Source organism: Balaenoptera physalus, assembly GCF_965194825.1.
Source record: "Balaenoptera physalus genome assembly, chromosome: 16".
Classification (NCBI taxonomy): domain Eukaryota; kingdom Metazoa; phylum Chordata; class Mammalia; order Artiodactyla; family Balaenopteridae; genus Balaenoptera; species Balaenoptera physalus.
The window spans coordinates 91,901,678-91,927,184 of NC_138898.1; the positions used below are offsets into that span (position 1 = coordinate 91,901,678).

A 25,507-nucleotide genomic window follows, 5' to 3' on the forward strand; every position below is an offset into this window, starting at 1 on the left:
TCAAAATAAAATTTCTAATTTAAAATAAATGAAATAATGCCACTGAAAATGGGTGGTATTTTTAATAAAAGGTGTAAGATCAACTGGATTAATATATATGAAAAGAAATGAAGCTGAATCCCTACCTCACACCACAGATAAAAAATTAATTCCAAGTGGACCGAAAGTCAACATCAAGTGTAAAACAATAAAGATTCTAGAAGACGACATGGAAGAGGCTCTTCAAAAACTTGAGGCGAGAAAAGATTTTGTGATAAGCTAACAAAAAGCACTAATTCAGAAGGATAACTTGGACTACATTAAAATGAAGAACTTCTCATTAAAAGACATGAATGGAAGAGGGAAATGTCAAGCAGTAGAGTGGGAGGAGATATTTGCAACCTATATAATCAAGATTGGAAGAGTTTATAGATATGTAAAGAATTCTTACAGATATATAAGATAAAGGCAGAAATCTCAATAGAAAAAATGGGTAAAAGTTTTGAACAGATTATTTCACCAAAGAGAATATCCAAATGGTCAATAAACTTATGAAAAGGTGTTCACCAGTAGGACTAAAATTAAAAGGACAGACAATACCAAGTGTTGACAAGGATGCAGAAAAACCAGCACAGAACGGGTGCTGACAGGTGGGGCGGGCTCATGGGAGTATAAATTCGTACAACCATTTTGAAAAGTGTTTGGCAATATCTACTCATATTGAACATAGGTACCACCTATAGCCCCACTGCTAAGTATCTGTCCAGCAGAAATGAGTGCACATGCCTACCAAAAGGCAAGTGCAAGAGTGTTCATAGCAGTACTAGCCACAATTGCTGTAGACTGGAAACAACCCAAACGTCCATCAACAGTAGAAAAGACAAAAGGGATACTGTCTAAAAACATAAACTACATGTACAACACCAACACTGATGGATCTCACAAAAACTGTGTTGAGACAAAAAAGCTGGCCTCAAAAGAATACATATCGTGTGGTTCCATTCATATAAAGCATAAAAACAGGAAAAACTGTAGGATTAAAAATCAGAAAAGTGTTTCCCTTTAGGGAGAAAAGAGGGGTAACAATCATGTGGGAACACGAAGATGTTCTGGGACGCACGTAATGTCTTATTTTTTGAACTAGTCGGTTCTTAGATGAATTTCACTTTGTGATAATTCATGGAGCTGCCTGTTTTTTAAAGTTTTGTTTTTAGAAGACGGCACTGTGAGATGGGACTTCCAGCATGCTGGAGGAAGAGGGTTGCCAAAGCCTTTCTCCAAAACTATAAAAATAGTCAACATGATAAAAATAACAATTTCAATATCTTAGAAATTGACCAAAAGACATTTATCCAAGAAAAAGTACTAAACTTTGAATAAGACAGGGAGAATCTGTGACATTCTCACCTGGAACTGCTTCCATCTCCCCACTCCCAGCTCAGTTGGTACATCATCCTAACAGGACAGCACAGGGCAGGCCGTGAAAACTAGAAGCTTCACTGGCAGAGGCTGATTTGATTTAAAGCAGAAGGCACAAAACTCACGCCCAGCAGCAGTGTTGTCAATAATGAGTAGCAATCTCAGTGGTGAGTGAATGAGGAAAGCCAGCAACGCTACAAGGCTGAGACTGCGACCCTGGCTGGGGCAGCAACAGACCAATGGACTAACTGGAAACTTGACAAAGACAGACATGAAATGTGACAGTCACAGAGGTGCTGGATAAGCTCTCCACAAACACCCGGCTGATGGGTAGCATGCAACAGGGAAAGCAGGCAGAGCCCAAGAAATTCACACATCCCTGGCCTACCGAGAGCCTGTGGACATATGCAGGGGAGACGCAAGAGTCTGACAGAGAGGAAAAGCCAGAGCAGACTCGAAAACTGCCTGGTCCTTGAATGTGCTCCTAAACCCACATGCAGATCCATCAACAGACAGCGAAAGCCTGACACAACCTCTGACCAATAACTGCCTGACCACTAAGCTAAGCAGACACAGACATGATCCACAGGAAGCCAAAAGTTTAAATAAAAGCAGGAATTTTTTTAAAAAGGCAGACTAAGCAGAGACATCAATCATCACACATCGGGGGACAATGGCTTTCAAACTGTTAGTCCAGGCAAGTTACTCAATAAACAAAAAACAGCAACAATAACAACTCCTAGGGGGAAAAAAAAATCAGAATCCAGAGGTGCTACATATGGCGTCTAAACTGCCCATTTTCAACACAAAATTACAAGATATGCAAAGGAGGAGGAAAAGGTAACTCATACTCAAAATAAAAAGCAGTCAGTAAAAACTGTCACTGAATGTCACAAGATGTTGCGTATAGCAAAGGCTTCAAAGCAGCAATCATAAATCTGTTTTTAAAAAAACACAAAAGACAATCATGTTTACAGATCAAAGGAAAGTATGATGACAATGACTCAAAGACAGAGAACCTCAGTGAAGAGAGAAGAATTATTTAACAAAGTTTTGGAATTCAAAAGGGTAACAACTGAAGTGAAAAACTCATGAAGGGCTCAACAGTCAATCTGAGATGGCAGAAGAAAGAATTAGTGAACCCAAAGATAGATCAGAATAAAGTATCCAATCTAAAGAACAGAGAGAAAAAATAGAGAAGGAAAATAAAGTGAGCCTCAGATATCTGTGGGACAGCATCAAGGACACCAATATGTATGTGATGGAAGTCCCAGGAGAAGAGAAAAGAAAGTGGTAAGAAAATATTTCAAGAAATAAAAGCTAAAAAGTCCCCAAATTTGATGACAAACATTAATCTAAAATATGCAAGATCAACAAACCCCAAGCAAGATAAAAACAAAAAAAAAACCACACCTAGACACATCATAATCAAACTGTTGAGAGACTGAGAAAATAGAAAGACAAAAGTGAGTCATCACATGCAGGATAAAGACAATATGATCAATGGCTGATTTCTCATCCGAAACTATGGTGGTGAGAAGACAGTGGAATGGCATATTCAAAGTGCTGAAAGAAGAAATGTCAAGAATTTCATATCCCATGAAACTATCCTTCAGAAATGAAGGCAAACTAAGGACATTCATAGACAAACAAAGACTGAGAGAATCTGGTGCTAGCAGACCTGATTTAGAAGAAATACTAAAGGAAGTCCTTCAGGCTGAAAGGAAGTCATGTCCAGTGGTAATTCAAATCCACAGAAAGAAATGAAGGGCACCAGAAATGATAAATGCGTGGATGAATATAAAGGACTCTGTAAATGTATTATTTTCTCTTTCCATCCCTTAGCTTCTTTTAAAAACATAAGATTATATAAAGCAATAATTATAACACTGTATTGCTGTTATAACTATTTAGCATATATTGGTGTACTGTACATGACAATAATAGCACAAAGGAGGGAGGGGTAAAATGGAGCTATACTGGAATAAAGTCTCCATATTTTACCATAATTAAGTCAGTGCTAATCTGAAATCGTTTGTATTAAATTAAGATGCATATTGTAATCCCCAGAGCAACCACTAAGAAAACAATGCAAAGAAATAAAGTTTAAAAAATTAACAGAGGACTTAAAATAGTATACTGAAAGTATCTACCTAACAGCACAGGAGAAACAGAGGGGAAAAAAGATGGCACATGTAGAAAACAATTCAGAAAATAGCAACCATATCAAATCAAAAATTGCATTATAAGTGAATGAAGTAAATGGCCCAATCAAAAGGCAGAGGTTGTCAGGCTGGAATAAAAGAACAACATCCAAATATATGTTGTCCAAAAGTGATACACTTTAGGTTCAAATGTACAACTATGTTGAAAGTAAAAGGATGGAAAAATGCATGCAAACAGTAACCATATCAGAGCCAGAATGGATAAGTTAACTTAAGGCAAAAGAGACTTTAAGAAATGTACCAAAGGCAAAGAGGGACATTTCATAATTATAAACAGGTCAATACCTTGAAAGAGATGACAATTATAAATGAATATGCCTGTAACAAAAGAGCTCTGAAATATAGTAAGCAAAAATTAAGAAAATTGAAAGAATTGAAACAGACAATTCACCAATAATAGTTGGAGATGTCAATACTCCACTTTCAATAACTGAGAGAACTCGACAGAAAAAAATCAGCCAAGATACACACGACTTGAACTATACCATCACCCACTTAACCTAACTGACATTTGTAGAAATCCTACCCAGCAGAATACACATTCTTTTCAAACACACAAGGTACGTTCTTCAGGAAAGACCATATTCTAGGCTATAAGACAAACCTCCATAAATTTAAAATGAATGAAACCACAGAAAGTATATTCTCCAACCACAGTGGAATTGAAATAAAAATCAACAAAAGAAATAAATCTGAGAAATCCCCAAATATCTGGAAAGTAAACAACAGAGTTTTAAATAGCCCATGAGTCAAAGAAATCACAAAGGAAATTAGAAAATGTCTTTAATTAAATGAAAATAAAACAGAACATATCAAAATCTATGAGCTGCAGTTAAAGCAGGGCTTAGACCGAAATTTACAGCTTTCAGTGCACGTCAGAAAAGAATAAGAATCTCAACAACCTAAACATCTACCTTAAGAAACTAGAAAAAGCCAAAGCAAGTAGAATAAAGGAAATAATAAAAATTAGAACTAAGACTCATGAAAGAGAAAAACAAATATTGTATATTAACGCATATATGTGGAATCTGAAAAAAATTGCTACAAGGAAAAAAAAGAACTAAGACTGACGAAAAAACAGAAAATAATCAATGAAAGTCAAAATTCAGTTACCTGAAAAGATTAACAAAATTGACAAAACCTTTAGCTAGACTAAGGAAAAAAATGAGAAGACACAAATTACCAAAATTCTTCTTACCAGAAGATGATATTATTATTAAAGAGAAAACATCACTACCAATCCTACAGAAATCAAAGGGAGTATAAAGGAATATTATGAACAACTTTATGCCAACAAACTACACAACTTAGATGAAGTGGACAAATTCGTAGAAAGACACAAATTAACAAAACTGATTCAAGAAGCAATAGAAAATCTGAACTTATAGCCATTTCTTAAAAATGAATGATTAATTTAAAATATTCCCACAAAGAAGAGCCCAAGCCCTGGTGGCATTAGTGGTAAATTCTGTCAATTATTTTTTAAAAATCATATTGAACCTTCACAAATTCTTTCAGAAAAAAAGAGGAGAAAAACTTCCCCACTCATTCTATGAGACCAGTATTTTTTTCCCTGATACCAAAACCAGACAAAGACATCATAAGAAAATAACAGACCCATATATCTCATCAACACTGCTGCAAAAATCCTTCACAAAATATTAGCAAACCAAATCCAGCAACAAAGAAAAAGGATGGTACAGGTGGCATTCATCCCAGGAATGCAAGCCTAGTTTAGCATCTGAAAATCAACTAAAGTCATACTAGTAAGATAAAAGGACAAAAGCCACACGATCATTTTAGTAGATGCAGAAAAAGCATCTGACCACATCCAACACTCATTCATGATAAAAATGCTCAATAAGGGCTCCCCTGGTGGCACAGTGGTGGAGAGTCTGCCTGCCAACACAGGGGACATGGGTTCGAGCCCTGGTCCGGGAGGATCCCACATGCTGTGGAGCAACTAAGCCCGTGCACCACAACTGCTGAGCCTGCGCTCTAGAGCCCACGTGCCACAACTACTGAAGCCCATGCGCCTAGAACCCGTGCTCTGCAACAAGAGAAGCCACCACAATGAGAAGCCTGCGCACCACAATGAAGAGTAGCCCCCACTCTCTGCAACTAGAGAAAGCCCACGCGCAGCAACGAAGACCCAACACAGCCAAAAATAAATAAATACAATAAATAAATTTTAAAAAAAACATGCTCGGGACTTCCCTGGTGGTGCAGTGGTTAAGAATCCGCCTGTCAATGCAGGGGACACGGGTTCGAGCCCTGGTCCAGGAAGATCCCACATGCCGTGGAGCAACAAGTCCATGTGCCACAACTACTGAGCCTGAACTCTAGAGCCCGCAAGCCACAACTACTGAAACCTGCATGCCACAACTACTGAAGCCCAAGCGCCTAGAGCCTGTGCTCTGCAACAAGAGAAGCCACCGCAATGTGAAGCCCGCGCACCGCAACGAAGAGTAGCCCCCGCTCACTGCAACTAGAGAAAGCCCGTGCACGGCAATGAAAACCCAACGCAGTCAAAAATAAATAAATAAAATAAATTTATTTAAAAAAAAAAACAAAAAAAAAAACCATGCTCAACAAACCGGGAATACAAAGGAACTTCTCAAGCTGATAAAGACCATCTAGGAAAGCCACGGGTAACACCATAGTTAATGGTGAGAGACTGAATGCTTTTCCTCTAAGATCAGGGATGAAGCACCTCTGCCATTCAGCATTATTCTGGGGTTCTGGTCAGTGCAATAGGCAAGAAAAATAATAAAAGGTATCCAGTTTGAAAAGGAAGATGTAAAACTCCCCTTATTTGCAGATGACATGATCCTGTATGTAGAAACCCCTAAGGAATCCACAAAAGTCTGCTGGAACTAGCTAATAACTAAATTCAGCAAGGTCACAGAATAAAAGATCAATATAGAAAACTCAACTTTATTCCTGCGTACTAGCAACAAACAACCTGAAAATGAAATTAAAAAAATAATTCCATTCACAATAGCATCAAAAAAACTTAGAAATAAATTTAACAAAAAAAATTTAATTAGCAAGACTTGCACACTGAAAACAACAAAAAATTGCTTAGAGAAAATAAAGGTCTAACTTGATGGACAGACAGTCCATGTTCATGGATAGGAAGACTTAATATTTCCAAATTGGTCTATAAATTAAACAAACCCATCACAATTCCAGCAAGCTTTTTTTTTAATTGACAAGCTGATTCTAAAATTTACATAGAAATGTAAAGGACTCAGAATAGCCAAAAATATTTTTAAAAGAAAAACAAATTTAGAGGACTTACACTACCTACTTTCCAAACGTGCCACAAACCTACAGTAATCAAGACAATGTGGTACTGGCAAAAGAATAGGCACATCCATCTGCGAAACAGAATTGAGAGTCCAGAAGCAAACCCTTATATTTGTGATCCCAAGAGAACTTAACGCAGAAAATATAGTCTCTTCAAAAAATGGTGCTGGGGCAATCGGATACCCATATACCAAAAAAATGAACTTAGACCCATACACGGCATTTACAAACATTAACTTAAAATGGGCCATAAACCTAGAAAGAGCTAAAACAATAAACTCCTAGAAGAAAACACAGAGGAAATCTTTGTGACCTTGGATTAGGCAAAGAATTCTTAAATATAGCACTAATAATACGACTCCTAAAAGAAAAAAATTGGTAAATCACACTTCATTATAAGTAAAAACTTCTGTGCTCCAAAAGACACCATGAAGAAAATTAAAGACAAGATACAGACCAGGAGAAGATATTTGCAAATCATACTTCTGATAAAGGACTTATATCCAGAAAGTATAAAGAACTCTCACAACAATTTTGAATAACTTTGAAACTCAGCAAGACAAATAAACACATTAAAATGGGCAAAAGATTTAGACAGACATTTTGTCAAAAACAAAATATGAATGCTGATGAACACATGAGAAAAATGTCCAACTTCACTGGTCGTTAGGAAAATGAAAGCAAAACCACAGTGAGATACCACAGCTCACCAGCCTGAGCGTCTGTAATAAAAAAGACCGACATCACCAAGCCTTGTGGGAATGTGGGGCCGACCCTCGCATATCGCTGTGGGAACCTGATTCCAAATGCCTAGAAAAGAAAACCTAGAGAGACAGAGCGCAGACCAGTGCCTGGGGGGAGCGGGGACCACCCACCTCTGGACAGGACGTGGGGAACCTTCCAGGGCCATGGGAAGGGTCTGAAACTCGCCTGTGGCCATGGCTGTGCACATCTGTAAATGTGCAGAAGCCACTGAGCAGTCCCTTCCCAGTGGCTTGGAAACGTGGTTACGCGGTCACGGTACGTCCAGAAAGCGGGGAACGGGAAAGAACAAGCAGGCCAGTGCGCTCTGAACTCACTTCCCAGGACCTCCACTGGACGCCCTCACCTAGGCGACCAGCCTTATCCCAAAGGCAAGAACCGTCTTCAGGATAACTTACCAGCCCCCAAGGCCGTCAGGCTCTTTGCCGTTCTGAGATTTCACTCAAACAGGAGGACCCCCTCCCATGACCTCGGGGTACCTTTCTGCACACACAGAACCCTGGGCAGGAAGCGAAAGGGAGCAGGGGGCTGTACCTGGGCAGCCTGGACCCCACAAGCCCCTCATCCTCCACCCAGCCAGGTGGGTTCCCCCAGACCCCCAGCTCGGGGCAGGCCCCAGTGCCTCCGCAGCCAAGGGCCCAGAGCCGTCAACAGTCAGTTCCCCCGTGCTGCCTTCCACTCTGAGGCTCAGCTCTCCCATCTGTAAAATGGGCAGAGGGGCTGCTGGGACGGGGTGGAGCGAGGGGGTGTCAGAGACGGAAGGATCTGGGTTCTGGCACCTGTGAGCTGCGAGCCTGGGCCCAATCACCTCCCTCCCCGGCTGTGGGAGACTCCCCAGTGGTGCTGGGGCCGCCACACCGGGCATGGGGCCAGGCAGGGTCGGGATCATCGCGCCCAAACAGGCGCTGAGCTCTGCGGTTCTGGAACCTCCCGAGGCCAGGCTCGTGGCAGGCGGCTGAAGAGGAGCCAGGGGTCCCGTCTGGCGGAGGGGCTGTGCCCCACGAGGCTCGGGCGCCTTCCCTGCGAGGCTGAGGAAGCCAGAGAGTGGGGGCCGAGCCCCCAGGGGTCAGGTCCTGCCCCTCCAGCCTCAGTGTCCCCTTTCGGAAGGAGGGAGCTGGACCAGCCCTAATGCTCTGGGTGTGAAACATCGCCCGCCTTCGTCCTTCCTGCCAAGTACCCACATCTCCCACCTCCTGGCCCCAAGAAATGGGGGTTTTCTCCTTGAATTTAGAACTTCCAGACATTTCCCAAGAGGAAGGTGGGAGATGGAAGGGCTTCTGACCTGAAAGGACCGGAATCTGGCTCCTACGACCTTGTGGCCATGCAACTCTGGGAGGTGCAGGTGTCACCGAGGACCCAGGCTTCCCCACGGCCTGTTACCTTCTGCAGAGCCCATACCAGACGACCTGGGGGCCCCTCAGCGATGTGGCCCCAGCCCTGGCCGGGGCGGCTGAGGTTCCACGGTCTACACTCACGAGACACCCCTGCACGGCCTGGAGACGTGCCCTCCCCAGTGGTCAGCACCTCCCCCTTACCCGCCCTCCCAGGCCCTTGGCTTCCCAAGGACCCCACAAGGAAGGGCACGGCCGCAGCACCTGGCACAGCAAAGGTCCCCCGGCCAGGGGTGGGGCGGGGCTCTGGGAGGGGTGCCCACCCACACACACTGCCCCCAGGACTGCTCCTCCCAACCCCAGACCCCGGAGAGGAACAGAAGCACAGCTGCCCTGTGTGTCAGCATGCACAGGCCACCCCGAACGGAGCGCGGGCTGGCGCAGCCGTGCAGGCGCGCGCGGTCCAGGACACTGCAGAGGCGCTGGCGCACCTGGCCCAGTGGAAGCCCCGGGCGTGTCTGGACGCGCACCGGAAGATGGGAGCCTGCGTGTCAGTGCACACGTATGACGCGTGCTCCGCGGGCACACGTGCGTGTCAGAGGCTGCACCTGTGCATCCAGAGTGGGCTGTGTGGGCATAAGACCCTGTGGTTGTGTGTGGGGGCTGGTCAGGTCGAGGGTGTGTCAGCCACGTGTCCTCGGGGCTTGGGTACAGCTGCCCAGGCTGGGGCGTCTCCGCCCCAACGTGTGGGTGAGGCTGGGGGCCGGGGGTGCACCTCTGGATTTCTGGAGAGATGTTTTTCTAAAAAGCTGTCTCTGGTGAATCACGTCCTTCAGATCTAGCCTGTTCCTGCTCTGTGGGGACGCCAAAATAAACCCAACGCAGTCTCGTCCCTGCCCTGGCCTCTCCCCCAGGACGCAGAGCCGGCCAGCTCCAGGCCCACGTGGGGGCCACCGGGGGCCCCTGGGAACTCTACATGCCCCTTGCTTTTAAAACCTCAGTCCGCTCTACTGAATTTGCCAAAAAAAAAAAAAGCAGGCGAGAAATTCATTTTACAGAACTTCAACCCTCAGACAGGAATCTGAGATCGGAACTCGCCCTTCATCGGGCAACGTAACTCGTGAGACCACATCTGCTGTTTGCTCTGGTGCCCGAGAGGACAAAGGAGCAGCGTCCCTGGGAGGCATGCACACGCACACACACGCACTCACACACTTGGGCGCACACACACACACACGCACATGCACACCAAGACCTGACAAGTGCGTCTCTGAAAGGAGGCGCCTGCCAGCCGCCTGGGGAAACAACCCGAGCGCCACTTTCACCCGGCACCCCCAGGGTCGGCTCCAAGTCACCCCCTGGTTTCACACCCACCCGTTTTTTGAGGGGGGGGGTTCCTCTCCCTTTGGAAAGACATCTCTGAAACGTTAATGGATGTCGGGGAAAACAGGATTTACTTAACGCAATCCCAGTCTCTATACAAATGCATCCTTCATTTCGATATAAACGGGAATAGGGGTTTTGCTTTAGGAATGTTTTTCTCTACAGGAACACAGCTCCAATTTTTAAAGCGATGTCAAAACAGATGGCGCCGGCCTCCCTGTCTGTCCCTCGCCAGCGCCGTCAGCCTGCTACGGGCTGCCCCGTCTCACCCAGATGTTGGCTACACTCCTAACCGGGAGGCTCCTTCCCACGCATGCCCCTAAGACCCCTCCCCTCCCCTCCAGCCAGAGGGACCTTTCCAACATGGAAGCCAACTGCCTCCCTTACCTGCTCAAACTCCCCAAAAGCTTCCCAAGGCAGACAGAATGAGATCCACCTCTTCCCAAGAACTCCGACGCCCTCGCAGCCCAGGCACGATGGGCTCTGTCTCCCTCTGACCTCGCACCTCCGGAGGTGGGCCTTATCCCTCCTCCAACGCGCAAGCCTGGCGCTCGCTACTTCAGGGCCTCTGCACTTGCTGTCCTCCTCCCGGCTCCCTCTTTCCATGCCTCTTGGCACAGCAAAGTGCAAAGGAACAGGAGGGCCAAGGCTTGTGCAGCCAGAGGAAGCGGGTCCACAGGCCTGAGTGAGGGTCCCACAGGACAAAACCAAAGGCCCAAGGATTCCATGAGAATCAGCGGCAACTCTGCCTTTCACAGAACTTGTATCACCAATTCAGACTCACCACAGCTGGCCACGTACCCCAGGCCTCACCTTACAGAGGAGAAAACAGTCTCAGCGAGGAGAAGGGACCCACCCCACAGCCTGGGCCTCCTGACCGGGGACCATGCATCGGGCCCCTGGACTCTGCTTCCAGCCCCAATACCCTGGGAGGGCGTGTGCTCTAGACCCATTTGAAAGATGAAAGCACAGAGGCACAGGCAGAAAGGCAGCTAGCCACCAGCTCGCATGGCCAGCCAGAGGCAGAGCAGATACTGAGCTACCCCTGAACTGCAGCTGGGCCCTTCCAGGAACTTCTGTAGGGCTATCAGAGGTAGGGGAGACACCTCAGTGGGGATGGCAGAGGCCAGGAACAGGAAACACAGGCTCAGGAAGCACATCCCCTGGCCCTCGGGTTTCCAGGGCAGCATGGAAGCCTGGGGGGGTGGGTGCAGAGGGCAGCTCTGGTGTCCACGCTGCCCCTCCCAGGAAGTCCTCCAGGCTCTGTCCTGACAACACAGGACCAGTGGCACTTCCTCACTGCACGCTCTGTAAGCCTTCTCTCTGCAGCGCCTACTGTGTGCGAAAAGGATCTAGAAAGCCCCCTTCTAGACAGGGCTCTTGGTCCCCCACCCCTGAGGCCAGCCCAGCCCACCCCCATCCCCACGGGCAAAGAGGCCAGCCCCCGGGTCTGTGTCTACATTTATTCAGCTACCGGGAGCCAAGGAGGAAGAGGTGCCCGGCTCGGTCCTGCCGAAAATAAACCAGGGTCTGTCAGCAAACACGAGGGAGCCTCGGCCGTCCATTGTCTCCCCGGGTTCCCAGCCCGAGGCAGGACTCCGACCGGGCCCGACCGCATCCCGAGGCAGGGGTGCAGCGGCCCACTCTCGGGGCCAGACCCCGGGCCCTCTGTCATGCCGCCCACCTCTCCAGCTCTGCTGGACAGCGCTCAACACAGCGGGGGCTTCGTAGATGCTTGTCATCCAACCGGCTCTTCTACGGAAGTAGCCGCCGGAGCGGGAGGACAGCAGAGTGTTGTGCTTGGGGGTGGGGGACAGCGTTAAAGAGGGGCAGGGCCAACGTGGGCCCAGAGGCAGCAGGGCAGAGCGTGCCTGGTCCACTGCACGCGCACCCTCCCCCGAGGCTGGAGAGCTGAGGGCGGGGCCTCTGGGGCCCCATCTGCCAGGCAAGGGGGGTCTAAAAAGACCCCCTGCTCTCTCCAAGGCGGGGCCGGCAGAGCGTGGGAGCAGGGCTGAGCCTGGCTTGCTGCCACTGTCCTGTCTGGTCCTCAGTTTCCCAATCTGTTTAATGGAGGGGTTGAGTCAGAGGCTCCGCCAAGTTCAATGGCCCCACAGTGACGGCTGGGAGGGGCTGCTGGGTGCTCGCAGGCCACGCCCCTCCCTCCTCATCGCCCGCGGCTGGTCAGCACCTCGGCTTCTGCGGCTCCGGGCCCCTGCTGCTGATCTGGGTGGCCGGCTCCTCCCAGATCACCTACATGCTTAAGGGCCCACCAGACCCCCTCCTCTGGGAGCCCCCAAGCTTGGGACAGAGCAGCCCCCCAAGGAGGAGCTGGGGCCCACTCACGGGGTGGGGAACCCCGAGGGCCAGACTGGCCACAAATTCTTAGGAACTAAGGCTCTCTGTTGGGACAGGAAGGGAGGTGCCCCAGCAGGGCTGAGTCAGAGACTCGAGGTCTCCCAGCACGGAACAGCCCAGGAGTCTCGGCTGCAGGGGGGGTGGCGGGCGCCGTCAGGAGAGGCCTGGGGGCAGGCGGGGCCCAGTGCTCAGACACCAGGCCAGCCTTGGTGACTCAGTTTCCCCACAGCTCTTCCTCAGTCCCCAGGGCCCAGAGCACGCAGCCCCCTCCTGACCCCCTAAGGAGGCTATCGGGCCCTTCTGGGGCCCCCCGCTGCCCCCAGCCTCTGTTCTAGCTTCGCCTCCAAGCCCGAGGCCAGCCTAGGCCTGGCTCCCAGGAGGATTCCAGCCTCAGCCTCATGACGTGCTTGCCGTGTGACCTTGGGCGATGCTGGACCCTTCTGAAAGATGGGGCCGGACAGGCTGACCTCCACTGGGAAGGATGGTGTACATGTACTTGTGTGTCCATGTTTATCGGCTGTCTCCCCAGTCCAGACACAAGCCCCCCCCACTGTCGGGGCCTCAACACAGTCTCATCCCCAGACCCCAGTAGTGCACGCAGTGGACCCTCAACATGTCTGCTGGATAACCTTTGGGACCCTCCAGCTCAGAGGGCCAAGAGCCTCGGTTCCTGCCCCCATGTGGCTGCTGGGCCCCAGGTGGTCTCTCCAACCCCACCCTTCCCCCTCCCCCTTCCCCTCCCCTCCCCCGGAGAGCTCGGCAAAGCCAGGTCTCAGCCGGCCACATGCAGGCAGGCAGGCCAGAAAGAGGAGCTGAGTGTCCACCCCCGCCGCCCCACTTCCTGCTCACCTACGGAGTCGCCCACTGACACAGGGTACCCGGCAGTGTCCGAGGCCGGCCTGCCCTGCTCAAATACCAGAACTGAAGCAACACAGCAGGGGCACAGGAGCCCCTCCGCCACCCTCTGCTGCCACTCACTGCGCATCCCCAGACAGCACCCCACCCCACTCCGGCCTCATTCTCTCGGTCCCCCCATCTGTACAGTGGGTCCTGGGATGGACGGTACCAAAGCCCCTTCCCGCTCAGGGCTCCAGCCCCCTGCACAAGCTTCACCATCAACCCCCCCAGAAGAGCCCTGCCCAGAGCCAGGTGATACCCGAGCTTCTGCTGAAAGAAATCGGAATCCACGACGGGAGACAAAAAGGGAAGGGCGATGCGGGGGGCATGAGGGGGGATGCTGGAAAGATGACAAATGTATCCAGTGTCCACGGCGCAGCAATGCCACCATCTGCTCCAGGTTCACGCCTGGAAATTTATGGCCCCATCACCCGGCCCTGGAGATCTATCTCCTGCCTGTCAGTCACCAGCATCTTTCATCCTGCGCCCTCCCGCCATGGGTATTCACCACCAGCCCAGGCATCCACGGGGTCTGCCTGTTTGTTTCCTGCGGAGATATATGAACACCCCAGTCCAAGCACCTCTGCTCGTAAATCTCTCCCGCGGCTACGCGTCCTCAGAAACAGGGTCCTCTGCTAATGGGCTCTGGGCCTCTAAGGGGATGGGGTCTGCAGGGTAGGGGTAGGGGTAGGGGCTCTGACCCAAGGGATCTGAGGAGTTTCCTGAGTGTTTAGAAAATCCCACTGAAATCTAGAGCTGGGGTGTGTGTGTGTCTTAGAGACGCACACAGACGTGGGACCAGGCAGGCACTCGCATGTCACCCTGCTGAGATCCAAGTCACTGTCAGAATTCTGGCCCTACTAATTTCTCTCTTGGAGCAGGTGATGTTGACAAGCAGACATTTAGATTCAAATTCCCAGGGTCTAAGAGAGGGGCTGCTGGGTCCAAGTTTCTCCTGGAGGCCCCGGCCACCTGTTTTGTTCTATTTTTTGGGGGGGTAGGGAGTTGGGGGAGCAGCAGCCTCCCCCCAGCTCAGGTGGGGGCGTCAGCTTCGAAAGGCACTTTGAAGAACTGCTGAGCTTTCCAGAGGGACTCCTGTGGGGCTCTGGGGAAGGGACATCAGTCTTTCTCATCCCCCGGCCCAGGTACACGTGCCCACCACATCCCTTGCCCACCGCCCATGTCTGCCAGGTCTCAGGATAAGATGCCCATCCCTGCTTTTCCTAGTCAGGACTCCAGGCTTGTGGCTGCTATATCATCCTAAATGATACATGGGCAGCCGGCCTGCTGCCGTGGCCAGGGGAACTGAACAGCTGCTGGCAGGAGAGGGTCCGAGAGGATCCGACTGTCTGACCCCCCAACCTTCCTGACCCAGAGACCAGGGGGTGTTCAGCCCTCCCTTAACAAGAGCCCAGGAAAGTGAGGCACCAAAGTGCTGGGGTCCTGGCCCGGCTCCAACCCCCAAATCCAGAGAGCAGGTGGGCATTCCCTCTGACGCACGGGCCATCTGGAATTTGTCCCTCTGCCTCTGAGTGTGCCTCTTCTGATGAAGCAGGATGCAGACCTGAGATGAGGTTGGGAGTGTGTCCCCCATTGCTCGTTCAATTAAAAGTTGAAAGCTGCAACGACCCAGGGTGCAGGCCAGGGAGCTGGCTGGGCAGGAAACATGAGACTATTTGTGGCTTCAAACCAACATAAGCCCCGTTTGCTCCTTTTCTCTGGGGCTGGGCCCTCACCGGAGACAGCCCCAGAGAGAGAGAGGAGACTGGGGAAGGCTACCTTTATATCCCCCCCTCGCCCTGCAGCCTTCGAAAGCTCCTGCCCCCAAGGCTCCTCAGATCTTAGATCTTGTTAATTCTTTCTTCCCAGCCCCCAGCCCAATAGAGAGGGAAAGAGGCAGACCCAGCTGCATCCAAGCAAGGGCTCCAAGATGGGCACGCAGAAGAGAAGACGGCTCACACCTGAGTCTCTGCTGGGGCCGCAAACCTGGCTTGATCTCCCCAAGCCTAGAGGAGAGGCCTCCAGGGTCCCTGCCTGTGCTAAGCCTTCCCTGTGGTGTTCCTTCCACAAGGTACACATTTTCATTGTACCCCCATTTTACAGCTTTGGAAACTGAGGCTCTGAGAGGTTTACCTGCCCCAAGGTCACACAGCTGATGCCGGCAAGAGTCTGGTTTTGATGCCAGAGGCTGTCGGTCTGTTTTGGAGGGGGAACACCTGCAAGGGGCCCCACCCTGAGCAGCAAGCAGGTGACCTGCGGATTTTACAGGATGGAAGGGGGGGACCTGTGTCCTTAGAGGCAGGTTGGGGCAAGGAGGCTCAGCACCCCTCCCCCAAGGGATGACAATGAGAACGGGTCCGAGGTGGGGGAGGGGTGGAGAACATCCTCCAGGTTCTGAGCCAAGGCCCCCGCCCCCACCCCCACGCCAGGGCTTTGGCTCCCCGATCGCAGAATGCGGCCCCTCCCCCGAGTAAAGCTGGACCGTCCCGGGGTGCCTAGTGAGGAGGCGCGCAACGTCGGAGAGCGGGCAGACAGGGCAGGAATGGTGACACCGGCACCGACGGGGGTCAGGGACCCTGGGCCGAGGAGGTTTGGGGAAGGGGAAGGGCAAGGGCTGCGCCGGGTCGACCGCAGGGAGCAGCCGCTCTGGGCGAGGGTGGGTTGCGGACCGACGAGGGAGCGACGAGGGCAGAGAGGTGCTGGGGAAGGGGCAGGTCCTAGCGAGAAGTAGCTGTGCGAGGGGCAGGGGCGATCCGGGGGCGCCAGCGGTACCCCTATCCAGGACCCCGCTCTCCCCGGCTGAGCCGAGCGCCCACTCCGCCGCCGCCGCCAAGTTCCTCCAACTTTGCCCGCTGCGCTCGGAGGGCGCGCTGGGCCCGGGCGCACTAGGGCCGGGGGCGCAGGGAGAGCGCGCCGGGGGCGCGAGGTGCGGCGCCCGCCGCGCCGCCCCCGGGAGTGGCTGGACTCCCGCGCGCCCAGGCTCGGCCCCAGTCCCGCGTGGACTCGGGCTCCGCGGGCTCCGCACTTACCTGCTCGCCCGGCCGCCGCTCCGGGGCTGCGCCCGCCGCCGCCGCCGCCGCCGTCCTTCAAGCTCTAACTTCGCTCCGGGGATTGAAATTCCTCCCCAGCTTCGCCCATCGATCCGCGCGCGCCGCCCCGCCCCTCGCCTCGCGGGCAGCGGGGCTGGTGTTCGCGCACCTCCCCTGCGCTCCCCCCTCCCCTGCGCGCTCCCTCCCACCCCCTCTTCCTCCCTGCGCGAGTCCGGCTCGGAGTCTCGCGCCCTCCCCCTTCCCCCCTCCCTCCAGCACCCCCTCCGCTCGCCCGGCCTCCTCTGCCGCGCTCCTTCCCTCCGGCCGCCGAGCGGAGGGGGAGGGGGAGGGGGAGGGGGAGGGCAGCGGGAGGGGGAGGTACTGGAAAGCGCAGGAGGGTTTCCTCTCGGCCCCTCTCCAGCCCCTCCACCCACGTCCGAGTGGGGGCGGGGCCGCCCTCCGGGTAGGGGAGCGCGCAACAGCTGTGGCCCGGAAGAGCCACCCACGACCCCTCCCCTTTAAGCAAAGACCAGGCGTTCTCAGGATCCGATTCGGCCCGGCTGTCCGGCCCACCTAGGAGAAGGTAGGGGTCCGGGGGCAGAGAGCTAGGGGGGCGGGGTGCGGACAGGTACGGCTGGCACCCTCTCCTCAGCCCTGGCCCCCCTTCCTTCCCTCACTCACCCCAACCTCTGGGAAAACTCCGAGGGGCTCGGCACACTCTTCCCTCTTAGTTTGACCCTCACAACCTGCGCGTGCGGAAGCCCCCTTTCCGCAAGTTACAGAGAGGCCCAGAGGCTTGCCCCACGTCACACAGCAGGTCCGGAGCAGAGCCCGAAGGGCAGCTTCGCCCCCAGGACTGAGCCTCCCGGCCCCTCGGGGCTCCTCGCTGGGGCCGGGCAGGCCTCGGCCGTGCCCCCCGGCCGCCCGGGTGGGCTGCCCGGCCCGCACCTCGGGCCGCTCGTGTCCCCGCGCAGCCTGGCCCGTCCCCGCCGGCGCCCGCAGCCCCCTCCCCGCTTCCTGTCCCCCGCCCGCCTCTGATTCCCGGCCTCAGTACCCCCGGCACGCTCTCCGCTCCCCGCCAGCAGCTGGGCAATTCACCGAGCATACAAAAGAGTTGACTCAATTCAAAGGCAGCAAATCAAGATAAATCCTATAGTGTGTGGGGACCGGAGAGAGAATGTGAATGAACGCCCACAGCACCAGCGACTCCTGTAGGGACGGGCAGATCCCTCTCGCCCTGCACCACCTGGGCACGGAAGGTCAGCCAGGAAGTGGGGAGTGGGCTCTACGCTGCCCTCCCTCTGCCAGGTGGGAATTTAGGAGTTTAGTGCTTTGTGGCCCCCTCCTGCCTGCCCGGTGGGGCTCCCTTGTGAGGGGGGTGCAGAGCCATAAAGGGGGTACTAGGACAAAAGCAAGGGTGCCCCGTGGTTATGTACTGGGGGGGGCAGTATGTCCAGAAACGTATCACAGCTCCAGGGGTCAGGCTGAGGCACAGGGAAGAAGGCAGCGGGGCCACGTGGGGCATCTGAGCTGCAGCCTTTCTCCTTGGGCTGCCTCCTACCTGGACCCTTGTCCCAGCAGGCCCCAGGCCGAGGGCAGGCCCTGGCTATCACCAGATGGATATACTGCAAGCCTCAGATGTGCCAGGCCTGGGGACCAGGGAACGGAGGGGCTGGTGAAAGGGCTCCCTTCTCCTCCCTGTTGTCTGAGAGGCCCTCCCCAGCTGCGGCTGGGACTGGGGAGAAACTGGTCCTCCCCCAGCGGTGACACTGGTCACTCCTGGAAGGTCCAGAAATCAACCTGCAAGCCTCTGGCCTCACCAGCCCTGTGCAGGGAATGCATGGGAGCCGAGGCGCCAGTGCATTCTTTCCCAGGCAAGCCTCTGCCAGAGGTGACTGACTCCCGTTTCTGGCTGGTTCCCCCAGGGCTACGCTGGCCAGGCAGCTCCGGCTCAGGAAGGATCCGGTTGGCTTGGGATGGGCCACTGGGGTATGCCAGGGACCAAGCTAGGGCCTGCCTAGAGTTACCTCCCAACCCCGTGCTGCTCCCCAGGCCCAGGGGCTATGAGCCCATCTCTTAGGCATAGAAGCCAAGGCCAGAGGCCTCAGAGCGCTCTCACCGGCACTGCCCCACCCCCCAGGCAAGTATTGGCTGCCCAGGGTTAGGGCTCTGTGGAGGGGCTCCGAGGCCAACGGGAGGGGCAGGGAGGGTCCAGGCACCCGGGGGATCCGTGAGCCGGCCCCACAGAGAGCAAATCGCAGAGTTGGGGGCACAGGGGATTGGAGGTGGGGTGGAAGGCGGGGCTCCGGGTCCTGGCCACTGAGCCCCCCACCCCAAGCGGAGGCTGCACCTTAGGGCTGCGACCTCATCCGCTGAGTCTCAGCTGGGTCGCCCCTCCCCCGTGGCCGCGCCGATTGGCGGCCTGCGTGTAAGTCATTAATTCTGTTACAGAGACGCCGGCGCCGCCGCGAGGACATCTGTCAGGGACCACATACTGCGCTCCACGCCCCCTAGCCCACCCCGAGACCCAGAGCGGGGGCAGGATGCGGATCCTAGCTCACCGAGGCTCGGAGGTCGCTGGAGCACAGCCAGCGAGCGCTGGAGAGCGTCGGGGTCCCGGAGTTGAGGGAGGGGGCGGGGCCCGCGGCCAGCCCTGGGGACAAAGACGCCCCCCCAGCTGCCTGGGGGCTGGGTGTTGCAGACGGGGAGACGGGAACCAGTACCCCGTATCCCCCGTCCCCCAAATCCTCAAATCCACTCAAGCTCCGGTCTGAGTGTTGGGGGTGGGTGGAGCGGGGGCGGGGGGGGGAGGAAATGGAGTCCTCCTGGGCCTTCAGGCGACGCTGGAGTGGCGGCCACCAGGACATCGCCTCCTCCCTGCACGTGAGGCTGTAGCTACACCCCAAAACCCTCTCAGGAGCTTCGCGGGTCCCCTTCACTCTCCAGAACCCCGTCGGCTGCTCGCGGCGACCACCGCACTACCCCCGCCGCTCAGATGGGCCGGGTGAATGGGCCGCGCATCCGTGTGAGCTCGGCAGGAATTCCCGCTCGCCGGCGGCAGTCCGGCCTCAGGGATCCCACGCCCACCCAGCGCAGGAGGGCTCGGTTGAGGGCTGTGCTAGAATCGCGCCGGTCTGGGCGGTCACAGGCCACACCATGCAGTTTGGGAAGAGAAAAAGTTGGGGGGCGGGGGCGACACCCCGAGACCGGAGAGTAAAGAATGAGGGGAGAGCAGGGGGGGCGTGGAGGGAAGAGCGACAGGATGAGGACCATGAGAGTCGGGGGGGCAGCTCCGGGCCTGGGGTCCCGCCACACCCCGCAGCCAAGCCCAGCTTCACGGCTTCCCCGGCGGAGACAGGTGCGGGTCACAGGCGCCTATTAATAGCCTGGAGCCGGGTCCTTCCCGCGAGCATGGCAGCGGCGGGCAGAGCCGGGCCACCGGATTGCCGGGGGGGGGGGGGTGTCCTGTAACACCCCCTCCAAGGGCTCCAGCGGCGGGGGGCGGAGCAATGCTCCCTCCACGCTGGCTGTGCGAAGGCTAGGCGCCCACAGTCCGCTCCCAGCCCGCCCTCGACTACAGGATGGGGCTCCAGATGGGGGGAAGTCTCCGCGTCAACTTGGGGCGCCGCGGCTACCACTGCTCCCTCGCAGGCAAGACCACCTCCCCACCTCGATCCCCGCCTATCCCGCCCTTCGTGCTCACAGCGCTCAGGAAAGTTTCGGGGTCCCCGCGGCCCCTCCTAGCCCGAGGGGTCCGGAGTCCCGGGCCTTCGGGCCGCGGCTTCGGGGAGGGAAGTTTGTCCAGCCGGGGCTCGGCGACTGCTAACTTCGAGTGCGCCCGCCTCGGAACCCGAGAGCGGGGGCGCCCAGGACCGACGGACCCAACGCGCCACAACCAAAGCCCCACCGGCGGGGGGACTCGGCCCCGGCGCGGACGCTCAGGGCAGGGCGCGGGGACTGGAGCGGCCCGGGCTGCGGGAACCGCTGGGGACCCCGCGCCCGCCCCCGCTGCCGCCCGGGAGAGCATCTTCCTTGCCTCCCCCAGGGGCTGGGACTCGCTGGCCCTGCAGCTGCGGTAGAAGCGACCCCCGAGCCGCAGCCCCCGCACAGCCCCCTCCTCTACACGCCCCTTCCTACCTGGGCCGGGGTGCGGGCCAGGGGCCGGAGGCACGGTCACGGGCGAGAGGAGCGCGCGCGCCCAGGTCCCCGGAGCGCGGCGGCGGCGGCGGCTTCCCCTCCTTCCTCCAGCTTTTCCTCCTCCGGCCTCGCTGGCTCCATACAGATCTCCTCCCCCTAGCGCCCTGCCCGCCGCTCCCGGAGCCCTCCGGGCTGGGCTCGGCCTGCGACGGGGAGAGAAGCGGAGCCGGCAGGAGCCGGGCTGCGGCGCTCACTGCGTCAAGTGCGGGGCGAGCGCGGGGCGGCGGCGGGGACAGCGCGTGGCGAGCCCGGGGCCGACCGGGCAGGCGGGGGAGCGGCGGCTCCGGCTCGGGCTCCGGCTCCGGCGCGGGCGCGGTGGTGGCGGCCGCGGCCGCGCCGAGGTTGTAGCACATTCTTTCCGAGCGTGATCGAAGGTTTCGTGGAGGAGCCCGAGCGGGGAGGGCTGGAGGAGGGGCACGGGACGCGGGCGGGGGCGGCCGGAGGGGCGCGCGGCGGTGGCCATCCCTCACGTCGGTGGACCGGGGGTGTCCGGAGGGTGAGGCGGGAGGGGAAGTTGGCGCGTGCTGTGGGGGCGGCGTGGGGAGCCCCGCGGCATCCTCGCCCCCTCCTTCCGGCTCGCCCTGCGCGCCCCCGCCCCGCCCCAGGCCACGTTAGAGTAGAAGCCCCCGAAGGCCTAGGAGTCGGGACACTGGGTGGAGATGGGAGGTGGGCCCCTGGGGCGGAGATGTGCACGCGCGTGCGGGCACTGCCTTGTGCACACACACCCGGGAACCGCGTGAAAGTTGACCCGAAGTCAGACCGTGTGTGGGCGCGCGCGTCCGCGAGTGCAATTGCTCGGCCCGCAGGGGCGCGCGTTTCCGGGATGGGGAGGGCCCTGCACCTGCGGGGGGTCGCGCCCTAAAGGACTTGCCCTCCCCCAGATCGCTGACCCCCACTAACCCTCCCATTGCTCGGCCCCGCCCCCCATTTCGGTTAGGGGGAGGGCAGAGGAGGGTGTGTGGGATCAGCCAGGCTCCTTCAGATTCCGGAAGGTTCGGTTTAGCGGATTTTCCTCCCACCGATCCCCTTCCCCTACATTCGCCTCCCGAACCCCCGGGGGACTGAAATCTCTCGGTCGGCCTCTAAACAGGGTTCTAAATCCGCAGCCCCCTGGTCTCCCTGAGCCCACAGCCAGCGTCCACACCGCCTCCCGGGGCGGCTCCCGCTCCCCACGGCCGCTGCCCAGCCTGCGGCTTGCGTGTTGGGTGAGAATTCCAAACCAGACTCAAGAGCGCCTCCGCCCGGCACGGCCTGCGCGCCGCTTCCTGAGCCGCTGTGTCGGAGCCCCGGAGCCGGGACGCCGGCGGGCGCTGGGCGAGACCCTCCGGGCGCCGCGCCCTGCGCTGCGCCCCTGCCCCGCGTCCTGCCCCGGCCCGGGAAGGGAAACAGAGACGGCGGGGTCGACCTGCGCGCCGCGGGGCGCGCGCGGCATAGGGGAGGGGGTTGCTGGAGGGTGAGGGGTGCCCCCACCGCCCCGGGAGGAGGCGCCGGGACAGGCGTGGGAGTGGCGCTTGAGGCTGCGAGCAGCGCGGCCAAAGGCTGGCCCGGCCGAGGATGGGCGCGCGGGGTTCCGGTTCGGGGTCCGGTCCAGCGGCCTCTCCGCAGCCCATAAACTCCGTCCAGCCTGCGGCGCCAGCTGCCGCCCTCCAGCTCCCCACAACCCCACCCGCGCCTCCGCCAGACTCGACGTCTCCGCGGGAGAGCCGAGACCCCAAAGGGGGCCAGGATAGAGGATAGACCACCACCTTTCCCCTGGACCCTTGGGCCTAGAGGATGACGGTCAATGTCGGAGCCACTGCCTTCTGGCTGTCCTGTCCTTGAGGGGCGCTCAGACCTCCTGGGACCCAGAGGTGGGGGCAGAGGCTGCCTTGGGGGGGGATCTCTCTTGCCAAGGTCCCTACTAGAGATGCACTGCCCCTGTGTAGCCTAGGCCGGCTCACAGCCCCCGTTCCCACTTTCTCGCCAACTCGACAGGGCCTTGCAAGTCTGTGACCTGGTTCGCCAGGAGCGGCGCTCCTGCCTTAGGGGAGCACTGCTGCCGGATACCCAGGCCTTTCCTGCTCCAGCATCCTGAGACGTGGAAGTATGCCTTTGTTTGCTCTAAGAGGGCAGAGCCTGGCTGCTGCCCCCCAGAAAGGCCAGACCCGCCTCAGGCTGGGAAAGGGAGACCCCAGGGCAGAGCCGGAGGGAGGAGGGAGCCCAGTCTCTCTCTGGGCTAAATAAAGGCGGAGGGCTCTCTCTCTGGTGCGTCTGCTGTGAGGCAAGATCCCTCCCTCTCTCTCCCTCCCTCTCCCTCTCTCTCCCTCTCTCTCCCTCTCTCTCCCTCTCTCTCCCTCTCTCGTCTCTCAGACACTCCTCTCCTCCTGAGAATCCCCCCCCAGCCTCTGTTGTAGACACACCACACCCACACACCTCATGTCTATAGGCAGCCGCAACCTCACCCACCAGCCCACCCCACCGCGAGGCATTATCTGGTCGGGAACGGGTTGCCCCACCCTCACAGAAGCCCAGCTTAAGCTGTAGCTGGTATAGCCTGGCACCTTGCTCCTAGCACCCCCAAATCAAATACACCCAAGTCCACACCTAACACATGTGCACCCACGCACACCCATATGGAATTATAAAATTCACTTCCATGTGTCAAGCGTGTGCTTGCTGCTTGCATCAATTCAGTTCATCCTCACGGCCACCCTAGAAATGAGTACTATTAACACCTCCCACTTCACAGGGAGGCCAGGATTGAACTCTACAGGAACTGGGTCAGCAAGATTCTTGTTTTTATTGTAACAAACCAACTGCCATATCTGGATGCACCCCAGTGCTCTTTGGGGAGAGGCAAGCTAGGAAGTGAGGGCCCTCGGGCCTGGGGCTATGGGGCCACCACCTTCCCCAGCTGCTAGGGCCCGCCCCCGTGCCTGTGTCCCCCACCCCACTTTCCTCCGGACACTCTGAGATTCCCCCAGCCAAGCACGCACCACATTGGATTTTCCACCAGACTGTGAACTCAGCAGAGCAGGACAGTCTGACCCACCTCTGAATCCAGGTGCCACATACCCGACCAGCACAGGAGGGGTGACTGAGTGCAGTTTCAGAATAGATGAGGGTCTCACATTTCTCTGCACCCCTGTCATGGCTCCTCTCTCCTCTAACGATGGCCTGGCTGGGAGGAACCAACCCAGGCAGGTCAGTCACCTGAGGGTATGCAGGGAAAGAGCAGAGGGACACAAGTGGCTGGGATTAATGTGGAGAAGAGCCCTCCCCACCCCCATCCTGGGAGATGGTACCCAGAGAAAAATGGAGACTGTCTCTTCCTGTGCCCAGAACTTCACAGTAACAACAACAAACACCATAAAACCCAAAAGCCATAAAAGAAGCAATATGTCCAACTTATATCCAAAGATCCTATATCCCCATATGTAAAGAGCTCTTACAAATCAATTTAAAAAATACCCAAGAGGGAAAAAAGTGAGCAGAGATTATGAACAGAAAAGGAAATAAAAATAACACTTATATATACAAAAAGTGCCCAGTCTCACACTTAACAACAGAAATGAAAATTAAAATTACTCTCAAAGATGATTTTTCATTCATCCAATGGGCAAAGAGTAAAGTTTAATGACACACCATGTTGCAATGGTATAGGGAAGCAGGCACTCTTGGAACATCTGAAACAATGTCCAAATTACAAATACATATATCCTTTGGCCCAGCATTTACTTCTAGGAATCTGTCCTCCAGAGACTGCTCACAAACGTGAAAAATGATGTATTACTGCATTCAAGGTTATTCACTGAAGGCACTCTTTGTAATAGCAGCAGATTGGAAACATCCTAAATATCGGCTGGCGGTGGAGCGCTGGGACACTTCCACATGGAGGCGCGTGCAGCTGGATAAGCACAGACTGATCTGAGTCTATCTCCCAGAATGGTCTTCAGGGGAACAAACAAGGAGAGGAACAGTGTATGTAGTACTTTTTTTTTTACGAGTACAAAAAGGGTGTAACAAAATAACATTTTACTTGCTTGTGTGTGCAAAACTGTAGCAAAATTGGAGGGCTAGGAGACATGGAGAGAGGGTAGGAGACGGATTTACTTAAAGATGTTTTTTAATGTATTATTTACTGACAATGAAATTCACCCTTCTTAAGAGTACAGTTCCACGAGTTTTGACAAATGTATACATCTGTGTCATCACCACCCCAATCAAGATATTGAAACTTCCATCGCCCCAGAAAATGAGACTTCTCACTGAGTACCCACATCTGCCATTTGAATTTTGTACAATGTGCATACATTTCCTTTTGTAATAAATTTAAATACAGAAGTTAAAATGAAAAATCGTTTCATATCTGTCATCTCATCTGGTCCCTGCAATAACCCAGGAAGGCAAATCTTTCCAGCCCCATTTTACATATCAGACTGAACTTCGTTCCTGGAATGACAGAGACTTGCCCCAGAGAGCCAAGTCAGAACTTGAACCCAAGGCTCTCCTTTGTTTTAACAGATTTATTGAGGGATAATTTACAGGCCATGTCAAGTGTGCTAGTCAATGGTTTTTAGTATATTCACAGAGTTGTGCAACCATCTAATTTTAGAGCATTTTTTACCCCAAAAGGAAA

The 25,507-nt window shown here is 55.2% G+C and overlaps 1 protein-coding gene across 10 annotated transcripts in view; it reads right to left on the reverse strand.

Moving 5' to 3' along the window:
* Window positions 1-21,219, reverse strand: part of ELFN1 (extracellular leucine rich repeat and fibronectin type III domain containing 1) — a 71,838-nt gene extending 50,619 nt beyond the window's left edge. For 4 of the 10 annotated variants that reach the window (XM_082430567.1, XM_082430565.1, XM_082430558.1 and 1 more), the window contains exon 1: window positions 16,693-16,900. The gene's annotated coding sequence lies outside the window, so the exon portion shown is untranslated. Of the gene's footprint in view, window positions 1-16,692; window positions 16,945-17,373; window positions 17,559-17,746; window positions 18,967-20,829 lie in introns of those variants that run through there. The other 6 variants (XM_082430566.1, XM_082430560.1, XM_082430559.1 and 3 more) reach the window with 4 other exon arrangements.
* Window positions 21,220-25,507: the final 4,288 nt, after the last annotated feature.